This window comes from Dendrobates tinctorius, unplaced genomic scaffold (assembly GCF_039654945.1).
Source record: "Dendrobates tinctorius isolate UK_male_01 unplaced genomic scaffold, ASM3965494v1 ptg000008l, whole genome shotgun sequence".
Taxonomy (NCBI): Eukaryota; Metazoa; Chordata; class Amphibia; order Anura; family Dendrobatidae; genus Dendrobates; species Dendrobates tinctorius.
Genome location: NW_027361676.1, coordinates 15975800 through 15996311, shown reverse-complemented (window position 1 = coordinate 15996311; position 20512 = coordinate 15975800). Strand labels below are relative to the sequence as shown.

The following is a 20512-nucleotide window of genomic DNA, read 5'->3' as shown; positions in this document are numbered from 1 at the left end:
TCCCAGCTTGGAACAGAAAGTCCTCCAAAATCTAGCCACAAACTGAACTCCTCTGTCAGATACAATCTTCTCAAGGATACCGTGCAAGCGAACCACCTGTTGCAAAACAAGGGCACCAACTCTGAGGAAGATGGCAACTTAGGGAGTGGTACAAGATGGACCATCTTAGAGAATCTATCACAAATCACCCAAATAACAGTCATTCTCTGAGAGAGAGGCATATCAGAGATAAAATCCATTGAAATATGGGTCCATGGCCTCCTGGGCACCGGCAAAAGGCATCAACAACCCACTAGAGCGAGAACAAGGTTTAGACCGGGAGCAAGTCCCACAGGACTGCACAAAAGTCCTGACATCACGAGACAAGGTGGGCCACCAAAAAGACTGACTCACCAAATCTCTAGTACCAAAAATACCTGGATGACCAGCCAATGCGGAGCAATGAACTTCAGACATTACTCTCTTTCTCCACTGGTCATGAACATACAATTTTCCAATGGGACAACGCTCAGGTTTGTCCTCCTGAAACTCTTCCAGAGCACGTCTCAAATCGGGCGAGATGGCAGAAAGAACTACCCCCTCACCTAAGATGGTAGCAGGCTTGGTCACAATAGGAGAATCAGCAAAGAAACTCCTAGAGAGGGCGTCTGCCTTGACATTCTTAGTGCCCGGAAGAAAAGAGACCACAAAATCAAAACGTGTGAAAAACAAGGCCCACCTAGCCTGTCTAGGATTCAAGTGTTTGGCCGACTCAAGGTAAATCAAATTCTTGAGGTCAGTAAGGACCACGACTTGATGTTTAGCTCCCTCCAACCAATGTCTCCACTTGTCAAATTGGTACTATAGGTTCTATGGAACTCTGTAGCATGGGTCAGAGAAGACAGACACAGTATATGTTCAAAGGTTCAGTATTGTATTGTAGCAACAGGTCACAGTACTATGCAAAGATAGTTCAGGGGTATTGCAGGAAGCAGGCTTCAGTATTACACGGTAAGCAGATATAAGTTCTGGCAACAGGTAGAGTCTGTACGAACCAACTGGCGAGAGTCTGAGGTCCAGGAGCATACAGTCCTAAAGTCCTGAGCCTGGACCAGGCTTCAAGCGGAGAGCAGGCCGCAGAGATGAATGAAGCAGAGCAGATCCGGACAGGAGAGGCGGTCAGGCAGGACGGCAGGTAAGTAACAAACGGGGAATCCTGAGGTATAGAAGAAGCAGGCACAATGCAAGTTCTCCAAGCTTGGCAGCAGGTGAAGATCCAGATACACAAGCACAGGTATAATGTGCTGAGTCCCTTTTGTACACAGCAGGCAGGAAACAGGAAGAGTCAAACAGGAACAAGATGGCCCCTTGTGAAGCTACTTACTCCATCTTTGATAAGGGCAAAAGTAAGGGCAAAGTCAAACAGGAACAAGAAGGCCCCTTGTGAAGCTACTTACTCCATCTTTGATAAGGGCGAAAGTAAGGGCAAAGTCAAACAGAACAGAAACATGGCTCAGAGCCACACACCACTCCTCAAATGCCCATTTCATGGCTAACAGTTCCCGAATCCCCACATCATAGTTACGTTCGGATGGGGAGAACTTTCGGGAAAAGAAAGCACAGGGATTCATTTTAGATGTTACAGGATCTTTTTGGGACAAAACAGCTCCTGCACCAATCTCAGAAGCGTCCACCTCTACCTGAAACAGGAGTGAGACATCAGGTTGCCGCAAAACCGGAGCAGAAGAGAACCTTCGCTTCAGCTCCTGAAAGGAAGAAACAGCCTTCAGAGACCAATTCAGCATATCAGCACCCTTATCAGCACCCTTCTTAGTCAAATCAGTCAGTGGTTTGGCAATACCAGAAAAATTAGCTATAAATTTGCGATAAAAATTAGCAAAACCCAAAAACTTCTGGAGGGCCTTCAAAGAAGTGGGCTGAACCCAATCATAAATGGCCTGTACCTTGGCCGGGTCCATTTCAATAGTTGACGGAGACAAAATAAATCCCAAAAATGAAATCCTCTGTACCCCAAAAAGGCATTTCGATCCCTTGACATACAGGGAATTCTCCCTCAAAATCCGGAACACAGTCCGAACAAGTTCCACATGAGAGTCCCAATCCTTGGAAAAGATCAAAATATGATCTAGATAGATGATCAAAAATTTATCCACCAAGTCTTGGAAAATATCATTCATGAAGCACTGGAAGACAGAAGGGGCATTAGTGAGCCCAAAAGGCATCACCAGATACTCAAAATGTCCCTCCGGAGTATTAAACGCCGTCTTCCATTCATCCCCATGCTTAATGCGAATAAGATTATACGCCCCCTGAGGTCAAGCTTGGTAAACCAGCAAGCACCTTTAACTCTGGAGAACAGATCAGAAATCAGGGGTAACGGATACTGATATTTAACAGTAATTTTGTTAAGGGAACGATAGGCAATACAAGGCCTTAATGAACCATCTTTCTTGGCCACGAAAAAAAACCCAGCACCTAAGGGTGAAGAGGATGGTCTAATATGACCCTTCTCCAATGACTCCTTAATATAGGATCGCATAGCCTCGTGCTCGGGAACAGATAAATTGAAAAGTCGACCCTTGGGAAATTTACAACCAGGGCTCAGCTCAATTGCACAGTCATAACTCCTATGAGGAGGCAAAGACGCAGACTCATTCTCACTAAATACATCATAAAAATCAGCCAAATAGTCAGGAACATCATGCGACTGGGGAGAGGTGGAGAAAACAGGAGCGTCACTAAGGGCACACCGACAACCCCAACTCACCACAGACAAAGATTTCCAATCCAAAACTGGATTATGGATTTGCAACCAGGGAGACCCCAGAACAATGGTATCATGCAAATTATGCAGCACCAAAAATTTGCAACTTTTTTGATGGTCTGGGGCGACCCGCATTGCCACCTGGGTCCAAAACTGAGGTTTATTCTTCGCCAAAGGAGTAGCATCAATACCCCTCAAAGGGATAGACGTCCGCAGAGGTGTCATAGGAAACCCACAACGTTTAGCAAAATCCAAGTCCATCAGGTTCAGAGCTGCTCCCGAATCCACAAAAGCCTTAGCGGAAAATGTGGACAGGGAGCAGATCAGAGTAATTGCCAGAAGAAACTTAGGTTGAACACCACCAACAGCAAATGTGTGTGCAAAACGTTTCTCTCGTTTAGGGCAGACAGAAATAATATGAGAGGCATCTCCACAAAAAAACACAGCTTATTACGCCTTCTGAACTCCTGACATTGCGCCCTAGACAAAACTCTATCACATTGCATAGGTTCAGACATTTGTTCAACAGGTGGCAACACCTCTCGTGCAGTTTTGCGTTCGCGCAAACGCCGATCAACCTGAATAGCTAATGACATAGAATCATCAAAACCAGAGGGAACAGGAAATCCCACCATAATATCTTTTACAGTTTCTGACAAATCCTTCCGAAAGAGAGCTGCCAAGGCACCATCATTCCAGGTAGTAAGGACCGCCCACTTTTGGAATTTTTGACAGAACAACTGCAGAATCCTGACCCTGGCTCAATGCCAACAGGGCCTTTTCAGCCTGACCAATAGCATTAGGTTCATCATACAACAACCCCAAGGCTTGAAAAAATGCGTTCACATTAGTTAGAATAACTAATAATTTACAATTATTCTTAAAATTCAAAAATTTAGACCGATCCCCAAAAAACACATCAGGAGTAGGGATCTTTGGTTCAGCAGCATGTGAATGAGCAAGATAGGTGGAAATTCCCCGCACTTCAACAGTGAGCTGCTCCACATGATCAGACAATTGCTTAATCTCCATTGAGAAAAAATTCCCCCTACGGCCTCAGAGAAATAGAGGAAAAAATACACATATAAAAAAAAAAATTCTGACATTTTTTTTTTTCTTTTTACAATTCTCTCCTGCTATTGAGTACCCTAGAATCTGTGGTATGGCTGGTGATTCTGTTATGAATGAGTCACCGGAGGAGGAAAAAACAAAAACAAGCTAAGTCCAGAAAACCGGAGAGGTTGGTAGCTAGCGGATTGCAGACCCCTGATCCTATTCACCACAACTAACAGTAGCCGTGGGGGGTTCCTACGGTGCCCTAGACCCCTCGTCACAGCCGGAGAGCTAAATAAGCCTAAAGAAAGAAAGGGGAAATCTAAACTGCCCCAGAGCAGATCCCAAAGCAATAGACAGCCCCCAACATGTATTGTCGGTGAAAAACAGATGAAAACACAAACACAGACAGAAAGACAGGCTGAGCAAACGATGGGGCCCAACTAACTAGATAGGAAAGGACAGAAAAGATGCTGGCTGCAATCCACAAAAAACCCTGCCTAAAATAATGTCCAACATGTCTGATAGAAAAGGCCCTGAAGTCACTAGACTTCAAAATCACTATATCAGCACTCAGGTATATTCTGAAGACAGAGCAAAGAGATCAACTGATCTGAGACAAAAATGGAGTTCAGCCCATCCCAACCAGGGCAGGCTGAACACAAACACTAAGTAAACAGACAAAATCTCATGGAAAAATAGCAGAGCAAAAACTTAGCTTTTAGTAGACAGGAACTAAACTGGATGCCAGAGCTCAGAGCAGAAAGGATCACCAGCAACCCTGCAGGGCATAGGCTGCCTTACATCCACTCAGAAATTCCGGATGTCCAATCACACTCCACCTGTTCAGATGACAGGTTCTTCCCATCCAGATCAATTTCACTACCTCCTTTCACCAGCAGAGGGAGTTCATCAGATATCAGAGGTGAAGGAGAAAATGAACCCATAACAGTCAGCTTTACCATGGTGGTTATCAAAAATAGGGGAACTCACAGCAGTTATTCTTAATTATGCCAGATGTATTTTTCAGTAGGTGAAGAGACATAAGCCATTGATCATATGAGCCTGAAAGTTGACTCTTGAATTGATGCTTGTTGATTTGTTGAATGCTTGTTTGCTACCTATTATATCCATCCCTGCAGATTATTGTTCTTCTATCCTTGATGGACAAAGGTGCAGGTTAATTGAACAATTGTAGTTTGCCTCTGTTTCCTGAGACTCTACACCACAGTAGCCAAGGCACTATGGCTCCAACCAGAGGAACACAGATTTGACTCACTCCCCATCACTAAACCCATGGAGATGTTTGGAGAACCCAGGTTGGGACAATCAAGTCACCTGGCCACATACATCAATGGACTCTGTCAGCTTTCAAAGCTTGCCGCTACATCCTCTCTGTGGGTGGCACCAAAAGTGAGGTACCACTGGTTGGAGTAGTTGGCTCTGGAAGCCCTGAAGTGGCAGATGTTCTAATTCACGGTGAGCCAGGGAAGGATGAGACTGTGAGTTTCACCATCTTATGTACTTTCTTGGACTGTACTATATGTTATTGACTGTTAGTTATCTAATAAATTATAACTGTATTATGTTACCTTCAACCTGTATTGTCTGAGTAGTATTCTGCCCATGAGAAAGTAGCATGGGCATTCAGTGGGATGAGCCCTGATCCATGCTGTCTTTCTAAAGACAGCCAGGCCAGCTGACAAGAGCACCCACTGACCTTCGTGCCTCCACCATTACTTTTAACTAGTTGGGCCGTGTGAAATATTCGCACATTGGTCGTCAGGGCGCAGGCAATTTCAGAAAAAGCAAGCTGGTCAAATGTAAATGTATTTCATGAGATGATGAACACAGACAGGTATTTATATATGAAGATTCGTAATACAATAAATTGGCTTGATAAGTAGAGGCCAAAAAATGTCTTCCGGTTGAGGTGGCACCTGCAGGTCATTGTTTCTTTTTGCAGGTTTATGAAAATTAATGTTTAAACAGTATTTAGTGATAAAATTATGAATGTGTGGTTTGTTTGGCTCTTTTCTTTCTGAAGGGGCACGTTTACCTTTCAAATGGTGTATCATTTGTGTGTGTGAAGTGTAGTAATCAGCGAAAAAGCAGTGCATGTTTACAAATGTGTTTGCATATGTGACTTACCATTTGTGTGTGTTGGGCGAAGTAATCACCGAAAAAGCAGTGCATGTTTACAAATGTGTTTGCATATGTGACTCACCTGCAGTGAAGTGTGCAATCCTCGAATGTGCCTAAAATAGGCTGGACAAGCATTTGGGCAAGCTGGAAGGACCCCATGGCAAATGTTTGGATTTGTTTGTGATGTCTGTAAGCAGCTTTGTGGTAGTATGCTTTGGGGTAGTGTGTTGCCACCTGCAGGTCATTTGACCTTTCAAATGACGTATCATTTGTTTGTGTGGGTGGAGTATGAACGGACCAAGTGTGCAGTTCAATAGGCAGTGCATGTTTACAAATGTGTTTGCATATGTGCCTCACCTGCTGTGAAGTGTGCAATCCTCCAATTTGCCTGAAATAGACTGGGCAAGCAGTTCGGCAAGCTGGAAAGCCCCCAAGGCAAATGTTTGGATTTGTTTGTGATGTCTGTAAGCAGTTTTGTGGTAGTGTGTTTTGGGGTAGTGTGGTGCCACCTGCAGGTCATTTTTCCTTACTGCAGGTTAATGAAAATTAATGTTTAAATTATTTTTTTATCAAATCGTGGATGTGTTGTTTGTTTGGCTATTTTCTTGCTGAAGGGGGCAAGTTTACCTTTCAAATGGTGTATCATTTGTGTGTGTGTGTGGAGTATGAACGGAGATACAAAGTAATCACCGAAAAACAGTGTTTAGAAATAATACAATAGATAATGTATTGGTTTTTCAGATATATTCATTTTGCATTGCATACTGTCAACCATTATTGTGGCTAATAGCTATTACGTTGTCCAATTAGATTGCGTGCCTCTGACGCGTCACAGGGGTATTACCCTGCATCTCAGCAGATTGCAAGGCACTCCTGGTAGTGATGTCAGATGCCAAGGGAGGGGGTGACTCTCACTCATATTTTTAAAGGTGCACTTGTTACAGTGTTTATCTGCCCAGACACATATCTTCTGGCTGCGCTGCACTCTGCTGGTCTCCTTGGGTGTCCTGTCACTACAGGCCTCCTTCTCCTCGTTTTCTCCCCAAATAACAAGTGCACTTCCTTGAAGAGTCCCTCAGTACTGGGGATGAAACGTGTTGGGAGGGTCATATATAGAAGGACAGGACTACACTTGGGTACTGTCCTAGTCAGGATGGGAAACTACACATGGAGCACGACAGGCTGTTTATTAGTACCCGTGTCCTCCTCAATATCTCCTATTCCTGACGTCTTAGATGGCTCTTCTTAGACCAAATAGGTGAGACTGAACCAATTTTATACTTGCACAGGTGATATTGGGCACTTTTTATGTTGTTTGATGTGCTTTTTCACTCCATGGTACACAAATTTGATAGGACATGTTCGATTTTAAACATTACTAATAAAAGTTATATTTACCCCTATTTTATATATAACTACTCCTGCTGCTTACCACCTAAGATAAAATCACCACTATATGGTTAACACTCGATGAAAGTCTTGCCTACAGTAATAACCCACAAGTCTCTTAGGTTGTGCCTCGTCTTGACAGTGCCATTTTTTGCTTATTGTTTTTGGCAGAATATCGTCCTCTTACTGTACATGTTGGCTGGTAATTACACATGGAATGCAGTCTTTAAGTCTTGCCATAGATTTTGAATTGGATTCAGCTCTGGGCTTTCACTGGGCTATTCAGAGTCATTAATTTTATTTTGCTGAGCTAACTCTTTGTTGCTTCTGCTTTGTGACTAGTATCATTATTCTAGCGAAAGATAAATTGTGTCCCCACTCCGAGATCCTTGGCAGGCTGGACTGGATTTTCCTGCTTGTAGTTTTCACCATCCATCTTTGCTTCAATCCCTGCACAATTTCCTCTCCCCAATGATGTAAAATTTCTTTAGAATTAAATGCTGCAAGCCATCTGCTTTACTTTAACTGGTGGTGTGCTGTGTTTGTGTTACCCCATACACATGCCATTTATAGGAGTAAGATTGAGAACCTTCATTTTGTACAAACAAAGTTCTCTTCCACCCCGATATAATATATGTATTGTGACCAAAAGAAGACATTATCAATATCTTGTCATTTATTGAGCCTCCTGCATGGTCATTTGTATCTCATATCTTATACCTGAATTACTTGTCTTTCCTGCTGTTCATATTCAGAGATTCTATAATTCTTTCAAATTATTCTTATTAATCACAGTAATTGTATATAGTTGTGTGTAGACAACACTTTGCAGATGTTACATCATCATAGGGTTACATTTACTGAGTAGTTCGCTATAGAAGATATGGATAGAAAAACAATGAGTAGTGCAGTGCAGCGGGGATGGTGCAGTGCGACAGATAGGCAGGGACCACATAAAGTTCAACATAAACAGTATCTTCATTTTCAGACTCACATACAGGAGTGATATCCTCCGGATCGAAGCTGGGTTTCCACAAATACAGTCAGTTTTCAAAACCAGTGGCCGTGGACAATGTCACTGCCGTATCTCTTGGGTGCATCAGCTGCCACAAAGTCCCTGGCTCTGTGTTAGCTCCACGCAGACCTGGGTTGCACAGGGCCTCCTGCTCTGCAGCTTGCAAACTCCAAACTGATACACCCAAGGGAAAACTGACAGATTTAGGCTATGTGCCCATGTTAGCGTTTTTAAACGCTCATGAAACTGATTCCCTTCCCAGAAAACGCGCGTTTTATTTCCCCGCTTTTCTTGCGCATTTTTTTGCAGAAAAGATGCGCGTTTTTAACGCGTTTTTTTCCGTGCGTTTTCTGGGAACATTGGAAAAGGCTAAAAATGCTTAGCAATGCGGAAGTTAATAAGCATGCTGCGTTTTTAGCCGCTAAGCGATTCCTGAGCGTTTAAAAACGCACGCATTGGCACGAAAAGCCAAAAATGCATGCAATTTAAAGTGAAGCTTCTTTTAAGCATTTCTGCAGCGTCTGAGCTGGCACAAACGCTGTGGAAACGCTTAAAAAAACACAACGTGGGCACACAGCCTTAAATGGAATCGTGGTCATAGAGCCACTTCCAAAACCTGGAGTGGAGAGAGGGATTTTCCCCACTACCAAACCTGCAAATCCCTCTAAAAATAAAAGCCCTTGACAGGATTTCCTAAAAATCTGATTGGGTCCACTACTTAGACCCAATCCACTCTTTCTTTTATTTTGCTTTGTGATTCACAGGTGTTCTGCTGTGAACATAAGGCGCTCCAACGGATTTAATAAGACTCTATCTGCATCCTGGGGAATGCATATCGACCCTCGCATATGCTCCCCCTCACTACTTCACAGTAAGAACATGGATAGAGGAAAAAGTACCATGGAGATTACCACATGTGCCTGTTTTTTGCTGGCCATATATTCTCAAAAAATCAGGGAGACATGACCATTTTTGATTTGAGTCATGGGTCCATGAAAATCACTGCTGCACCCCTTTTGTTTTTTGTTCCCATTTCCAAGAGCCAGAACTTTTTATTGTTCCAGCCATTTAGTCATATGATGGCTTGTTTTTTATGGAATAGGTTGTACTTTTGAATGACTTTATTCATTCTGCCACATATTGTCCTGGAAAATTGGAAAAAAATTCCAAGTGCGGTGAAATTACAAAAAAGTGCAATTCTACAATAGTTTTTTGGTGTTGTATTTACCATGTTCAATATATGGTAAAACTGAACTGGCAATATGATTTTTCAGGTCAGTATGAATCATAGAATCATAGAATCGTAGAGTTGGAAGGGACCTCCTGGGCCATCTGGTCCAACCCCCTGCTCAAAGCAGGATTCGCTAAATCATCCCAGTCAGATGTCTGTCCAGCCTCTGTTTGAAGACTTCCATTGAAGGAGAACTCACCACTTCTCATGGCAGCCTGTTCCACTCATTGATCACTCTAACTGTCAAAAAGTTTTTTCTAATATCTAATCTGTGTCTCCTCCCATTCAGTTTCATCCCATTGCTTCTAGTCTTTCCTTGTGCAAATGAGAATAAAGTTGATCCTTCTACAATGTGACAGCCCTTTAGATATTTGTAGACAGCAATTAAGTCTCCTCTCAGTCTTCTCTTTTGCAAACTAAACATTCCCAAATCCTGCAACCTTTCCTCATAAGACAGGGTTTGCAGACCGGTCACCATTCTGGTCGCTCTTTTCTGAACTTGCTCCAGTTTGTTGATGTCTTTTTTAAAATGTGGTGCCCAAAACTGGACACAATATTCCAGATGAGGTCTGACCAAAGAGGAGTAGAGGGAAATAATGACTTCACGTGATCTAGACTGTATGCTTCTGTTAATACATCCTAGAACTGCATTTGCCTTTTTTGCTGCTGCATCACACTGTTGACTCATATTCAGTCTGTGATCTATTAGTATACCCAAGTCTTTTTCACATGTGCTGTCACTTAGCCCTATTCCTCCCATTCTATATATGCTTTTTTCATTTTTATTGCCCAGATGTAGTACTTTGCATTTCTCCCTGTTAAAAACCATTCTGTTAGTTACTGCCCACTTCTCCAGTTTATTTAAATCTTTTTGAATCCTCTCTCTCTCTTCTCTAGTATTAGCTATCCCTCCTAGCTTTGTGTCATCAGCAAATTTAATCAGTTTACCCTCAATTCCTTCATCTAAATCGTTGATAAAGATGTTGAACAATACAGGGCCCAGGGCAGAGCCCTGTGGTACCCCACTTGAGACATTCTTCCAACTGGATGTGCAGCCATTTACGACCACTCTTTGGGTCCGATCACTAAGCCAGCTATGAATCCACCTAACAGTTGCCTTGTCCATTCCATACTTAGTCATTTTTTCAATAAGGATTGTATGAGAGACTTTGTCAAATGCTTTGCTGAAGTCAAGATATACTATATCTACAGCATTTCCTTGATCCACCCAATCAGTGATACCGTCATAGAAGGAAATTAAGTTAGTCTGACATGACTTATTAGTTACAAACCCATGCTGACTCTGTTTGATCACTTCATTCTTATCCAGGTATTGACTTACATGTTGTTTAATAATTTGTTCAAAGATCTTTCCTGGTATAGAAGTCAGACTCACCGGCCTATAGTTGCCTGGGTCCACCTTCTTCCCCTTTTTGAAGATAGGAACAACATTTGCTCTTCTCCAGTCTTCTGGCACTTCTCCTGTTCTCCAAGAATTTTCAAAGATTATGGAGAGTGGTTCAGAAATTTCTTCTGCTATCTCCTTCAGTACTCTGGGGTGTAATTCATCTGGACCTGGAGACTTGAATTCATTTAGGTTAGCTAAGTGTTTCCTCACTATCTTTCTGTTTATAGATATCCTGGATTCTTCTATTCCCTTAATAGGACAGTGAATAACAGTTGGTGTTACATTTCCTTTCTGAGAGAAAACAGATGCAAAATAGGAATTTAAAAGTTCAGCCTTCTCAACATCCTGTCTTACCATTTCATCATTTTCATCCTGTAAAAATCCTATAGCATCTTTGACTTTTCTTTTACTTTTGACATATCCCCAAAATCCTTTATTATTGCTTTTGACATCTCTTGCAAGCCTCAATTCATTTTCAGCTTTAGCTAATCTGATTTGTGCCCTGCAGATTCTGCAGACAGCATTATATTCTTCTTTAGATATGCCTCCCTCTTTCCATTTTATAAACATTTTTTTCTTCCTTTTTAGCATGTGCTTAAGTTCTGTGTTCACCCATCCTGGTTTCCTTAAATGCTTCCTATTCTTCCCTCTTTTCGGAATTGTTAACAACTGTGCTTTGAGAATTTCATTTTTCAAGATTTCCCATCCTTCCTGGACATTTTTGTCTTTAAGGATATCCAGCCATTGGATCCCTCCAATTATCTTTCTGAATCCCTTAAAATCTGCCTTTCTGAAATCTAACCTTGACGTCTGAGTCTTCACAGGTCTATGAGTACATAGATAACAAATGTGTAGGTTTTTACTTATTTAAGAGGTGAAAAAAATGCAGAAATTTGTCAACAATTTTTTTTCCGCTTTTGTCGCTATTTTCTGAGACCCATAACGTTCTCATTTTTCAGAATCTGGGGCTGTGTAAGGGATTATTTTTTTTAACCCTGAACTGCCGTTATTGCTAATACAATTTTGAGGTAGATATGATATTTTGAATGTCTTTTATTGTAATTTAAGCAAAAAATTTTTTTTTTTTCTTGTTACACCATTTACCAAATTAATTTATTTTATATTTTTATAGATCGTATATTTCTGATCATGGCGATACCAAATATGCATTTTTTTTATTATTGTTTTATTTTTATTGGGGCAAAAGGGGGGTGATTGGAACTATTGGGGGGGGGTTAAACTTTTTTATACAAAATGTATCTTCTGATCATGTCCCATTTTAGTCACTGGACTGCAACAGCCAATTACAGGCCTCAATGGACAAGTAACCAAAAATCAGGATGTCATTAGTTCCTGACCCACTAGAATTCACGGATCGCTCTGGAGACACAGGGGTTAGAGCAGGTAAATATAGATTCTTTTTAATTTTATTAATATTAACAATGCAAAGTAGGTTAACCTCTTTAAGGTATGGCACACCTGGGCAGAGTCTAATGTGCCAGACCCTATGCTTCTAAGGCCACATTCACAAGTTCAGTATTTAATCAGTATTTGTAAGCCAAAACCAGGAGTGGGTGATAAATGGAGAAGTGGTGCACGTGCTTCAATGATACTTTTCCACTGATTGTTCCTCTGTTGGTTTTGGCCTACAAATACTGATGTAAAATACTGACCAAATACTGAATGTGTGAATGTGGCCTATGAAGCAAAGACAGTACTGAGATGTACCGTAAATTCAGTTTATCATTTGGTGAATCCTACTATTACTAGGCCAAATTAAACTCCTTCTGCCTCATTTGAAAGAATGATGAAACTAATGTGGACAACTCTTCATTACATGAGCATGCTGGACATTGCATTCTAAAGTCATGGGTGTTTATAAGGAACAGGCGAATCATTTGGAGCTTTAGCAGCCTTTTTTTGTATTGCATAATGGCTTTTCTTTCAAAGTATTTTTTAGCCAAAGAAACATTTTGAGGTCAGAATGAGAAGATCTGGCTCTGCTTTTTAATTCATCCGTATGATGTTTCATGTGGTCATGTGGTTGAGGTCAGAGCTGCATGCTACTTAAGTTCCTACACACCACACCAGAACGTGTCAAACCATTTTACGATAAACCTCGCTTGCCACAATGTTGGAGGCATGTAATTGTCTCTGTAATGGAGTTGTAACATTACCCACTGGAAAGAAAGTGCCTAGTCCAAACTATGTAAAAGGCCCCATATAATAAAGTGCCTGGTCCAAATGCTGAAAATAGACCCATATCATCTCGGCTCCACTTAATATTAGGAATTTATTAGAATATTAGAATTTATGAATGCAAATAACTTTTTTTGCATAATTCTAACAGATGTCACCAGATTTCACATTGCAAACGGTATACATTATTAGATAGATTACTTAGACCTGATGAGATTGATGCCCTTACTTTGAAAACCTATGTCAGAATGGCTGTATCATCCTGCAATCTATCAAAATGAGCATTTTGTGAATTGAGAAAAATAATTAAATAGCTCAAAAGTTCAATTTCCTTCAGTCTCCGTCTACCCAACCTGACTGACAGCTACAGTTTTTACTGAGCAGTGTGAGATTTCAGCAGTAGCAGGAAGGAGGGACACTGATGATCTATCATTTATACTTGGTCAGCATGGTTTAAGGGGAACTTGTCACAGTGAGAAATGTTTATTACTTTCAGATATAATGGTAACCTGCAGGTAAATAGCATTTAAACTCTGTGTAGCCAGCTTACTGGAAGAACAGTTACATGGAGAAATTTAAGTTTTGTTATCCCTGCAGCCGCTCGCGTCCAGTCAATGGAGAGATACTGAGAGCTGTTACAGTCACGGCTGACTACAAGGCAAGCAAGCTATAATCACTCTCTAGTACAATGACAGCCTGTTTTGTTAAAAGTGTTGTAAGCTGTAAACTGGATCCTTTGTATGAACAGGTTATTCCTGCCTGCTGATCGGGGCAATCGGAAAGCAGCATAGCGCTTTAGAAGTTTCTTCAAGTGGTTTGAGCCTAAATTGGTAATGATTTTAAAGATCATTAGGTACATTTTAATAATTGCTCTTAATTTCATGGGTAGTCAATGCTGTGTGTGTAGGATTGGATTTATAGGGGCATGACGAGGTTGACAGGTTATTACTAGCCTAGCTGTGACTTTTTGGAGTAACTGAATATGATATACTGCTTTGTCAGGGAGACCGACATGCAGGATATTACAGTAGTCCAGATGGGAGATTATGAGAATAAAAAAAAAATGCAAAAAAATGGCTAAGAGGAGACTTAAAAGCTGTCTGCAAATATCAAAAAGGATGTCACAGTGTAGAGGGATCATGGTTATTTTCATTTTCATATGGAAACACAAGAATAGAGATGGGCTGATCCCTGGATGTTCGGGTCCGGCAGGATCGGCAGAACAGTTACAAAAAGTTTGAGTTCGGGTACCAGAACAGTAACCAGACCCGAACCCAAACCTGAACCCCAGTCACTTAAATGGGGGGCCCGGACATCCAGTGTTTGCCATTCTTTCATATGCATGATAGTGCAGCAAACACGGGTTCTGATCGGCAGTGAAATCATCCCCACCGGTCAGAGAGCCGTGGTTCCCACGCTGTCAAAAGACAGATTGAGCACTCATCTGTGATCGGAGGTATAAAGTTTACTTCCGGTCACTGTTGTCAGCTGATGGGACTACTGATCCCATCGTCCAACACTTGCTAATAACAGTGAGAGCAGGAGCGGCGGATAGGAGTATTCAACAAGGTTTGTTATCAAGAACAGAGAGGTCTCCAAGCTTTTTTTTTAAATTATTTAAATAAATAATTTTAAAAAACTCAGCCTTAAAAATAGCAGCCCGCAGCTGCCCAGAAAAGGCACATCTATTAGATGCGCCAATCCTGGCTCTTCTCACTTCCCCTGTAGCGGTGGCAAGTGGGGTTCATATTTATGGGGTTGATGTCACCTTTGTATTGTCAGATGACATCAAGCCCAAGGCTTAGTAATGGAGAGACATCTATAAGACACCTATCCATTACTAATCCTATTGTTATATGGTAAATAAAGACACAGCCAGTCCTTTATTAGAAATAAAACAAAACACACTTTTACTTTTTTATTTAAAAATAGCAAACACAGTTATACTCACCAAACGCCTATTCCACCAAAGCCCTCATTTTACTGTAATAAAACCAAAATAAAAAAAACCCAACAATATACCATACCTGTCTGTTGTTCTGTCCCAAACCATAATCCATGTCTGGGGGATAAACCGTTTTCAACCTGGACAGTGCCAAGGTGCGACCGTCCAGGCTGAGAACCACTGGTGAATGAGGTGCTGGGAACGAAGTATCAGTGACTGGTGGCTCCTCCCTCTGCCTCTCTTCATAGAATTGTATCTGTAGCGCCTTCCATCTCCTATCTCAGAAATGTAACAGTCTGTGTTCACTGAATAGAGATTATACCTGTAAATTGATAATTTTTTAATTGAATAGTCAGTCATGTCGAAGAAAGATGTGCAGAAATAAGATATATTGCAAAGTGGCTTATTTTCACTTGTACTATTGATTTCTGAATTAAAAATTGAAACAAGATTACTATTAACTATATTCTTGATTGCTGGAACAAGCAGGTCAGGACTCTCCAGAGGCCATTTCTGGCCTGGGTCGATGACACATGTTGTTCAGCAGAGAACTGTTGTGATCTCTGTTTCACCTAGAAGATCAGATGTTTTTTGGATGCAAGAGCACCATGGTGTGCGCCTCTATGTGCAACTCACCATGACTCCAGTCAAACTCAGGGCTTACTACATCAGTTACAGAGATTAGAATAAGATTTGTGGCATAAGGTACACCGCGGCTTGTCATGAATTTGATGAGCTGGATCATCACACCCCTTCATGCCCCGTCACGACCCAGCTCAGGCCACTTTGTAGGATCTAGACAAAAATGGTGTAAGATGTCAAAAGTCACAAAACTTTTATGCAGCCTCACATTGTGCATAAAATATTGCCACATTTTTAAGCTTTTCACACCAGGTTTGTTACAGGAAGGATTTGATGAACTGAGGCTTTTATATACTATTTGCAAAAGCTTTAGGCAGCTCATACATCTCCCCACATGCTATTAGTAGCACTTAATGTCTACCTAAAGCTAATGTATCAAATTCCTGAACACAGCATGTCCTTTCTAACTTCATCAGCATCTCCACTTTCTTTGACTACTTTATTCTTAAAAATATCTATTTTAGAGAAATTCAAATCTTGCTATTCCTGCAATAAACTAAGCCATCAATCAGTGAGAGAAGGACGATCAAGCACTAAAGCAATATTGCCTCAGAATTGTGGCCTACATCATACACCAGGAATGCTTATGACTTTGTGACCTTTTATTTTTTACATTACCAAGTTTTCTCTGCCATATTGTCCTTATTGTCAGTATATGTCTTATGGATGAAAGAACTATTTTCCAGGCCAATTCTTAGATTGTGCCCTTGCCAAACTGCTAGACCACAAATATGTTTGGAAGGCCCAACGGCTGACATCTATTCAGCTTCAAATTGAAATGTTTTTATACTTGTTTTTATACTACTGTGATGTCTGTTGTTCGTGTTTTTGCATTTAAAGGACAGTTTTGACACTCCTTAATGTTTTCTTTGCAGGAAATAAAGAAAATCCCACATATCTGAAGTCTAGAAGCCACTTTTAGCCTGGGACATTCTTACAAATATGCAGCATTGATGTCAGGCTTGATTGTTACTTTAATGGACATTTATGATTTCATTGGCTCCAGAGCATAATAGTGGACATGCAAGTTTCTGGGAAACTTCACTAGAACAGGCGAATTTGAATTTTTCCTGATCTCATCATCTCTAAATATTACTGTAGAATAAGTCACATGAGCAAATAAAAAATTAGTCTAATTCTCATCCAGAACTTGGGATGAGTGAAATTTGTATGGTATTATGTATGTAATGCGAGTGCAATCCAAATATACAATATGGAATGCACATTTTCTAAAGTGTTTTTAATCAAAGACACTATTAGCTTAAGAAGTTGTTTGATTCTACCTGTACAAATACCCACTCCAGAAGGTCCCACGTAAAAAAAAAATCCATATTGTTAGGATTAGAGTTGAGCGAAACGGGTCGAACAATTTCAAAAGTCGCCGACTTTTGGCAAAGTTGGGTTTCATGAAACGAAACCCGACCCTAGGATGAGGTCGTCCACGAGGTCGGCGACTTACTCGCCAAAGTCGAGTTTCAAAAGTTTGTTTAGCGCTCTTTTTCAGCCAATCAGGATCCACGGACACTGTGGGCAACATGATGACATAGGCAGGGGTCACCACCATCTTTCAGAAGGGCATGCAAGTGATTGGCTTGCTTTGGTGGGCGTCACAGGGGTTATAAAAGGGCGTGCACGCCGACCGCCATCTTACTTCTGCCGATCTTAGCATAGGGAGAGGTTGCTGATTCTGTAGGGAGAGCGTTAGGCAGGGAAGAAGAAAAAAAAACTGCTTCTGCTGCTAGCGATTTTGCCTGTGCAACACACCAGTCACTGTGTGTGCAGTGCAAGGGGAGGCTATATTGTGGTGGATCAGCGGTGTTGGTTGTTAGGCTGCTTTCTAAGGCTTCCTGACAGCTGCATTGCTGTTTCCCCACTGCTCTGCAAACTGCTTTTTTAAAAGCAATCCCAATTTTTTTTTTTGTCCTGCTGAGGTACTGAGCGTGCATTTATTCACATCATACAGCGGTGTACGCTCCTCACACAGTACCGTGTAACGGCTGTTATCACAGCCACAGTGAAGCTATCTGTGTGTCACTGTGGAAGGATACGTGGAGGACTTGTTCCGTTCTTACAGACCTACACTCTGGGGAGATTCCTATTCTGCCCAATTCTACAATTCACTTTTTTCACACCTGTGCCATCGAGCCTGTGACATAGCGCTCTGATATTCAGTGGGCCTCACACAATCCAAAAGTGTCCAGTGTCCACAAGTGTCTGCAGAAATTCAAAATCTCCCTTATCCTGTAGTCACTTTTTTCACACCTGCTGCATCGAGCCTGTGACATAGCGCTCTGATATTCAGTGGGCCTCACACAATCCAAGTGTCCAGTGTCCACAAGTGTCTGCAGAAATTCAAAATCTCCCTTATCCTGTAGTCACTTTTTTCACACCTGCTGCATCGAGCCTGTGACATAGCGCTCTGATATTCAGTGGGCCTCACACAATCCAAGTGTCCAGTGTCCACAAGTGTCTGCAGAAATTCAAAATCTCCCTTATCCTGTAGTCACTTTTTTCACACCTGTGCCATCGAGCCTGTGACATAGCGCTCTGATATTCAGTGGGCCTCACACAATCCAAGTGTCCAGTGTCCACAAGTGTCTGCAGAAATTCAAAATCTCCCTTATCCTGTAGACACTTTTTTCACACCTGTGCCATCGAGCCTGTGACATAGCGCTCTGATATTCAGTGGGCCTCACACAATCCAAGTGTCCAGTGTCCACAAGTGTCTGCAGAAATTCAAAATCTCCCTTATCCTGTAGTCACTTTTTTCACACCTGTGCCATCGAGCCTGTGACATAGCGCTCTGATATTCAGTGGGCCTCACACAATCCAAGTGTCCAGTGTCCACAAGTGTCTGCAGAAAATCTAAATCTCCCCTGTCCTATAGACACCTTGTACCTTGTTTTACATTACTATATAGTTTGTTGAATTTTGTCTACATTTCTACCAAAAATGAGGAAGGCTGGTGGAAGAGGCCGTGGAATTGGGCGGGGGTTGGCAGCTGGTAATGATGGTGTTGGTGGTGGATCTGATGGTAGTGGCAAAAGCAAAATAGGACCGAATGCAGGAGGTGTTGAGCCTGCGTCATCGTCTGGCTCCATAAGGCTTCGAAGGCTTAGTTTTCTAGGAGTTGGCAAACCGCTTTTAACGCCAGAGCATCAGGAAAAAGTTTTGTCTTACATTGCTGACTCAGCCTCCAGCTCTATCGCCTCCTCTTCTGAAGTTGTAAAAAGTAAAAGCAAGGAGTCGTCATTGGAGGCTCATGTTCATGAACCACACCTTTCCTTGTGTCCTTCACCCCAACCAAGATTGAAGGATGACGCAGGCCATACTACTGATTACTCCATGGAGCTGTTTTCACATACCATGCCTGGATTATCAAGTGAAATGGTGAATTACCCAGGCCAAGATGAATCTGACATGGAGTGCACTGATGCACAGCCGCTGATAGATGATTCTGCTGGTACATTCACTCAGAGCACTACATTGTCCTCGCAGTGTACAGAGCCAGATTCTGACCCTGATGAGACTCAGGTGCCCCTTCCCGCACACTATACCACCATACACGGTGACACAGAGGAAGGTGCACATGACATTGAAGAGGAGGTGATGGATGACCCAGTTGTTGACCCAGATTGGCATCCATTGGGGGAAGAGGGTGCTGCTTCCAATAGCTAAGATGAGGAGCATCCACAGCAGACATCGACATCGCAACAGCTGTTATCTGGCAGGCCCGGAGCACTCCAAAGACAGGTTCCAAAAATCAAAAGAGTTGCTTGACAGCTTGTCCAGAGGGTCAAAACATCACAGCGTGCTAGGCCGCAAAATGTCTGCCAAAGTAGGAAGAGTGCAGTGTGGCACTTTTTTGAACAAAATCCTCATGATCAGGCCAAGGTTATCTGTAAGAAGTGCGCAAAGACCTTTAGCCGAGGGAAAAATCTGAAAAATTTTAAATACCAGTTGCATGCTTAGACATTTAACCAGCATGCACTTGCAAGTGTGGACACAACACCAAACGTCAAGTGCCACATGTGCAACTGATCACAAAGAAGGTAGTCAGCAACTCTACATTGTTTCCTCCACTGTAAGCCCACCGGTTAGCACAGCAGCAAATGTTGAGGTGTCGTTGCAAGGCCACAGCAGTCAGGGAATCCCACTGTTATATCAACGAAATACTGAATCTAGGCCATTAGAAAGAACACCAACTCCATCACCATCATCAACCCTCTCTCAGTCCGCCCTGTCCACCGCTACTTCCACCATATGCAGCTCTCAAGTCCAGCTCACCCTCCCAGACACTATGAGTAGGTCAAGAAAGTACTCAGTCTCTCATCCGCGTACACTGGGTTTGAACGCCCACATTGCCAAACTAATCTCGTTTGAGATGATGCCCTATCGGTTGGTGGAAAGCGCAGCTTTCCGCGAACTCATGGCCTATGCAGTACCATGCTATGACCTACCCAGTCGCCACTTCTTCTCTCGCAAAGCCATCCCAGCCCTCCACCATCATGTAAAAGACCGCATTGTCCATGCACTCAAGCAGTCAGTGAGTGGAAAGGTGCACCTCACAACTGATGCATGGTCCAGTCGGCATGGCCAGGGCCGTTACGTGTCCATCACTGCGCACTGGGTTAATGTGGTGGATGCAGGGTCCACAGGGGACAGCAGTGGTGGGACAGTGCTGCCTAGCCCACGGTATAGGAAACAGTTGGCTGTAGGCG

General features: G+C 42.3%; 2 long non-coding RNA genes across 2 annotated transcripts in view; one reads left to right on the top strand and one right to left on the bottom strand.

Moving 5' to 3' along the window:
• The window catches only part of LOC141089412 (uncharacterized), an 82661-nt gene extending 65767 nt beyond the window's left edge, over positions 1 to 16894 (top strand). The window contains exon 3 of the long non-coding RNA XR_012232278.1: positions 16667 to 16894. This is a non-coding gene — a long non-coding RNA (uncharacterized lncRNA). The remainder of the gene's footprint in view (positions 1 to 16666) is intronic.
• LOC141089416 (uncharacterized) overlaps positions 1 to 20512 on the bottom strand; it is a 184010-nt gene that overhangs the window by 149497 nt on the left and 14001 nt on the right. The gene's annotated exons all lie outside the window — the stretch shown is intronic.